Source organism: Armigeres subalbatus, chromosome 1 (assembly GCF_024139115.2).
Source record: "Armigeres subalbatus isolate Guangzhou_Male chromosome 1, GZ_Asu_2, whole genome shotgun sequence".
Lineage (NCBI taxonomy): Eukaryota > Metazoa > Arthropoda > Insecta > Diptera > Culicidae > Armigeres > Armigeres subalbatus.
In genome coordinates, this window is record NC_085139.1 from 35,686,307 (window position 1) to 35,692,821 (window position 6,515).

A 6,515-nucleotide genomic window follows, 5' to 3' on the forward strand; every position below is an offset into this window, starting at 1 on the left:
AGCTTACGATATCGAACAGCAGATGTCACTAGTGTATATGCAATAGTACATTGATACAAACAAACAGCAACACCACCTGTCGCCTGATCATGGAAATATTGCAATTATACCATCAGGTGTAGTGGCTGTTGTTAAAATATTTAGGAAGGGCCTCAAGCGGAATTTTTGCTAGAATGCAACTGACGATCTCCTATTGGTGTGCAGAAATGCCTAGAATAACTAGATTTTGATTAGTATAAACGAATCTGATAATTTTCTTTTCCATTTGGGCTGTCAAAATATCAAAAATTTCACTTTTTGGGTCAGTGCACAGGTAAAAAGTGAGGTTACGCGACGCCACTGCAAGAGCACCATGACAAGGTCCCGCTATTTAGACCCTTCACAGAGAGCAATCCCATTGAAGGCGCGCTCCTTATCAACAGGAAATCAATCCTTTCTTGAGAAAACAGAACAGTGATACTGTTTTGGCCATGCATCGGAGCCCTAGCCACATCCTTGTCTTGCTTCTAGAATATCACCAGTAGACCATTTCAAGCAAGAGAATTTGTTTAGTGATAAGAACTTCCGTGTGTTCCTCTCACTACCATTGTTCACCAGTTCAAGAAGTGTTAGTACGTATTTAAACCCCCAACTCGATTTTTCTAGCAGTCAGTTCAGCCTAGGACTGGGTATCGAGATTTTTTTTAAACTAATTGCTTGAAAAGTTGTTTCCGCTCCATACAGTCTAGCCTCAAACAAAAGGAATTCGAGTCTTTCAATTGTCTGCTAGGTAACATTAATTATGTTTTATTTCTGAGACTGCTGTTGGTAGCGGGGACTAAATACGATGAATCCTTAATTACCACAACTCAGTGGCGTAGCCACGGGGGTGGTTTTGGGTATAAACCCCCCCCCCCCCAAAGACAAAATTTTTGGAAGAAAATATTTCTTTCGAAAAAAAAATGTTCAGAAAACCCCCCCAGACCAATTTTCTGGCTACGCCACTGCCACAACTTATTGCCCTAGCTAGAAAAATGGATTAATCTAGGGCTCTGTTTGGTAGATCTTACACCGTAACACACTACGTCAAAGTGATCTACCGTGTTACGGGACATATTCTTAGCATACTATTCAACTTTAATTTTATTCATAAGACGTTTTTTCCTTCTTATCTTTTGTCTCATAGCCCCCAATACACTGTTTATTTATTACCAGACTAAGACTTGTTCGATTTAGGAAAGGTTGTTATCGTCGCGTTCCCGAATGATTGATCGCAAAGAATTAAAATCGAATACAAATTTCTTGATTTTAAAGTGTTTATTGGCTAGGAGATGTTAAGATTTCGCCTTTAGGTGAAGAAAACTGTGCCAATGTGAGCAATAGTGAGAGGCTAGCAGAAGCTCAAGAAGCGACAACATTATCCTGTTAAAAGAGTGGGCTGTAATGAGATTTTTTAAATCTGTTAAATAAAATGTCGATAAGTCAGTCCGCTTCTGATCATTGCGCCAAACCCGTTGAAAACATAACTGTCTGTGCCCTGAGATTGTGGAAGAGTTCTTCCATCCTGACCCTGAACTCAGATGTAGAGCGAAGATCTCTCAACTAGCCATTACAGGCAAGTACCATTATATCCATGATGTTCAACATTTGATGCCGTTCAACTTCCACAGCTTTGTCGCGGATTCGGACCTCTTTCGCGACGACGAAGTTTTGGTCTATTATCAGAACGTCGGCGGGATGAACTGCGATGTCGAACAACATCACCTTGCTACGTTCGATGACTGTCATTGAGACATTAGATGTCAGATGATGATTATCATTAAATAAATAAATAAAATGACTGTTAAGATGCGATTGTGGTTGGATGAAACCTGGTTGGATTCCTGTATCCAATCTAGTTAGCATGAGCATGAGCAGGATAACCGTACAATTCGTAGTTGCTACTCCGTGATTGACTAGAACTTGCGAAATTGCACAGGGAACTAGGGCTTCCATTTTTCCCGGGAATCAACTTCCCGGGAAACGGGAAATGAAACAATAAATTCCCGGGATTTCCCGGGATCCCGGGAAATAAAAAAACTCTCGAAGCTAATTCAAAATCGAAGTTTCAATTTTGTAGTAAAATATGATTTTGAAAATATACATTAGACATGTAAGGCTCTGGATCGAGTGTAAGATCTACAGTGTCCTGATAAGCTCCGCTATATGCTACTTTTCTATATTTTTTTTAAAAACTTTTTCAGGTTGTATCCGCATTTTTTTCCAGTTTTTGGACAACGACGGCTTCGAGAGATTCTCTTCTATTATCGCCAAAATATTCCTAACTTGAACTATTCTTATACTCGACGATTTTTTTTTGTGTATAGAACCTTCAGGTCAACTTTGAAGGATAAACCATTTGGTAGCTCTGCTGTTTCACCACAGACACTCAATTTTAATTCGACTTCACAACAGTTACCGACGTTTGAACCCACTAAATAAACGAACGATAGATACAAACTGGTTCTTTGCCTCGCCTCTCTTCAACACATGTTGGAATACACCGTATGATTCTGTGGCATTTTCAGTTATAACTTAAATTCTTAAACTTCAAAAGTGAAATAAATAGTAAGATGATGCTTGTAAAAAAATGTTGTAACCGTTTGGTTACAAATTGTAGATTTTTGTTTAGGTTTATTGTTGTTTGTATCGGAACCTTCACGTTTCTCGTGTAATACCAGCAGAGCTACCACAGAAGCGTTAGGGTTTGGTACCGCTGTAATTATATGAGAGAGCTTTAAAATATCCAACATGGCATCAAGCTTGGATAAATGCCATGTTGGATAAAATGACATGCAAAATAGCGGGAAATATGGAGGGAATTTCTTTTAAAAGAGGAGCCATTGCCCAAATTCGGCCTCTTTAATATCAGGCGTCCGTGTGCTGAAGAAGTGTTTTTTTAAAAAGTGCAGTTGAAACAGTGTGTGAGAGCCCCCCCCCCCCACTAGCAGGAGCTAGATTTTACAATTGGGGAAACCTGTTCAGGACCTCTTTTGTCTCTTCCTCTACCTTTTGTGGTAGATTCTCAGCACACGGTTCGGCCCGCGAAGTCATTTGGCTTCCGCGCCTAATCCGTCAAGGATTTTAACGTCCTTCACCGGACGATTCCTCGGGCCGTAGGCCCTAATCGTAAAGGAGGATTTCCCCTCTCGGCCGTCCAAGGTGGCTAAGCCACGGCCGGCCGATCGCGCCTACGAGGGAAGACGCCTGCCCACCATTGTCCAGCAACGCCCGCTGGCCCCGTCGGACGAAGACCGTCCGTTCACCGTTCGCCTCGCTATTCCGGCGAGATTTCTGGTCGCACAGCTCGACAGGAGTCGCTGTGTCGGCCATTCTACTCCCGTCACCAACAGCAGCAGCGGTATGTACCGGTACCAACATTAGAATAGGTCACACTTAACAAATTAACACAAATTTATTACACAGAACAACACGCACACACCACAATTAGGAAAAATAAAATTATGTGCAAGTAATGTGAAAGTTCTGTGTTGTTAGTTTTGTTTACCGCGAAAAACCCTTGATTACCCAGTAGTTAGCCGACCCTGGGATTGCCGGAGAGTCTCTTGTGTCCTGGTCTGGCCTGGCTATTGATAGTTGTCGATTAGTAAAAGGGGGAGTTTCAATGTAATTGATACCCCAAAATCCGATATCATCAAATTTAAAAAATAAGACGATTATTACAAAATATTTTAGTAAGTTCATTTCCCGGGAAATTCGGGAAACTGATACATAAATCCCGGAAATCGGGAATCCCGGGAAATATGATTTCCCGGGAAATCGTTTCCGGGAATGGAAGCCCTACAGGGAACCAATTGAATGGAGCTTGGGTTTAGCTATCATTCTCAATGTGCAAATTTCGGAAATTCAATGCATTTTACTAAGTCAATTACGGCGCCGGCCACGTCCTTACGGTCATCAAGGGAAGGAAGGATTATTAGTTCAACTCTCGTTGCTACTAGAGATCGAGTATACCTCTGCATCTCCACGATAGTCTTAGGATAGGATATTGTGTTAGTATGAAGGGATATATTATCTGGATTCACTTTCGTAAGTGATGCGATCTATGGGATAGGAATATATGAATGAGAATTTGAAGTACTAGAGTAATGAGAAAGTATTAAAGTGAATTCTAATGGGATTCATTTTTGACGTAGAACTACGTCTGTCTTTTCTATATTGGGGTACACCACAGATAACAGATATTCAGGCTGGTATACCATACGTGTGTAAATAACCGCAACCGTTGATTCAAATGCATCCAACATTTCGAACACGTTTGGCAATCGTTTGGAGATGGCGCAATGATCATTACTGTGTAAAACGCAGCCTAAATATAAATGTCAAACGTATTGGCTGCGTTCGACGGTAACTTATCAGTTGCGTCCGTATGTACTTCCGCAATCAGTTGAGTAGATGGCAGTAGTGAATCAACGTATATCATTTCAAAAGTTTACACAAGATTTCCAATAAAATTTGTTCTAGCTTAAATATCTGTTATCTGTGCTTATACCTACCCTGTATACCTGGTTGGCTACAGCGTCGATACACCTATGCATGATGTATTGTAAAGCTCCATAATCGTCGGTCTTGGGCGATGTTCCTCCAGTTTCCCCGAATGTTTAGGGTCCCCAGGTCTTATTCTAGCGCGTGCAGCCAGCGTGTTAATGGCCTTCATGAAGTCGCCTGCCCCTATCTGATTCTCTGTTGAATATTGTTTTTGCTATTCTTTCTTCCGACATTCGCACTAAGTGATCAGCCCACTGAAGTATGCCGAATTTTATACGATTCACAATATTTTCTTTGTATACTTGATACAGCTCATGATTCATGCGTCTGCGCCACACACCATATTCTAGTTTCCCTCCGAGTATTGTACGCTCGAAACATCGGAAACTCTCTGTTCCGCCTCTTTTAACGTCCATGCTTTATGTCCATAAATGGCCACTGGTAGAATCAGTTTTGTATAGAGCAAATTTCGTTTCCATCTGCATGTTACGGGACCTAAGCTGGTTACGTAATCCGTAAAAGGCCCTATTCGCAGCAGCAATGCGTCTTTTCACTTCACGGGAAACGTCATTGTAACATGTCACAAGCGTTCCAACACGTGAAGGTAAACAAATTCTTCAACAACTTCAAACACATCTCCATCAAGTACTACCTCCACTAGGCCTTCCTCTATCTCTTTGCCACAATGTACTTTGTTTTGGTAGAGTTAATGGTTAAGCCTATCCTCGCCGTCTCCCTCTTCAGTGGGACAAAAGCCTCCACTACTGCTCTGGGTTCGATTTAAATGAGGTCGATGTATTCCGCAAAGCCCAGGAGAATATGCGTGTGAGTATTGTTTTTTCGATGTCGGGCATTTTTATCACTGCGATTTTTTTTATCTATCGTAATATTTTTCTAGCTATATCATACTGGCGTATCGCTTTTGGAAGTGAGCCGCCATTGTTTGACTAACAGCTTCTCCCCAACACGGCTCAGCTTTTCGAATGAAATGCACTACCGAATTGGGATTAGTTCTACCGTTCTACCAACCTCAATTGGTTCTATAAGCCCCTTGGTGAAGAACTTTCGTCTTGTTCGAAAAATAGCCGAACGGTACATATAACAGATGCTCCGAATCTTTTTTTTTCTATGTAGCAGAACCGACACAGATCATTTGGAAATTTCCCTATAAGCTTCAAATGATATCGTCTCGGACAATGACCTGTATTGAGACCCGTTTAAGTGCTTAGTTCTCTTTTAGATAATAATTCTAAATTGTTGCGAGTCATGAAAACATTTGGAGTGATAAAGCGTTTCGATTGCCTGGCATTGGTTGTGTTCCTAAAATTGGCTTCTATTTTCATAGATTCCCATACCTTCAGCTCCATACGATACGAAGAGAAAAAGTTGGCAAGCTGGAAAAAGGTTCCGGTCCTGTAAACCGACTTGATGATCCGAGTCGCGCCAGCATATCGGCTTTTTCGTTACCATCTATTCCACAGTGTCCTGGAACCCAATATAGATTGACTTGGTTGCGACAAGTGTCGTTCCTCTGCACGCCAGATCTTCTAATAGCGCCCTCGAGTGCAATGTTGAACAATAAATTCGAAAGTGCATCACCCTGGTTCAATCCGTCTAAGGTCACAAAAGAGGTTGACACTTCATCTGCAATCCGAATACTTGATTTCGAGCGTTGCAAGTATCAGTCTAATCAGTTTCGCCGGAAAAACATGTTCAGTTATGTGCCACAGCTCATTTCTCTTCGCTGAGTCGTACGCTGCTCTGAAACCAATGAACAGATGGTGAGAAGTACTCCCGGAATTCATCAAGGATCTAACTTACTTACTTATGGGTCCTGTACACCTCCGGTTGTGCAGAGGGCCGACTTGGAAGCTCTCCATCCTGAGCGATGTCCAGCTATCGCTGTAACATGTTGCCAGGTTGGATTTCGGTTGACTTCTTTTATTTCTTTATTGAGGCTTCGCCGCCATAAGCAAGGATCTTCCGCA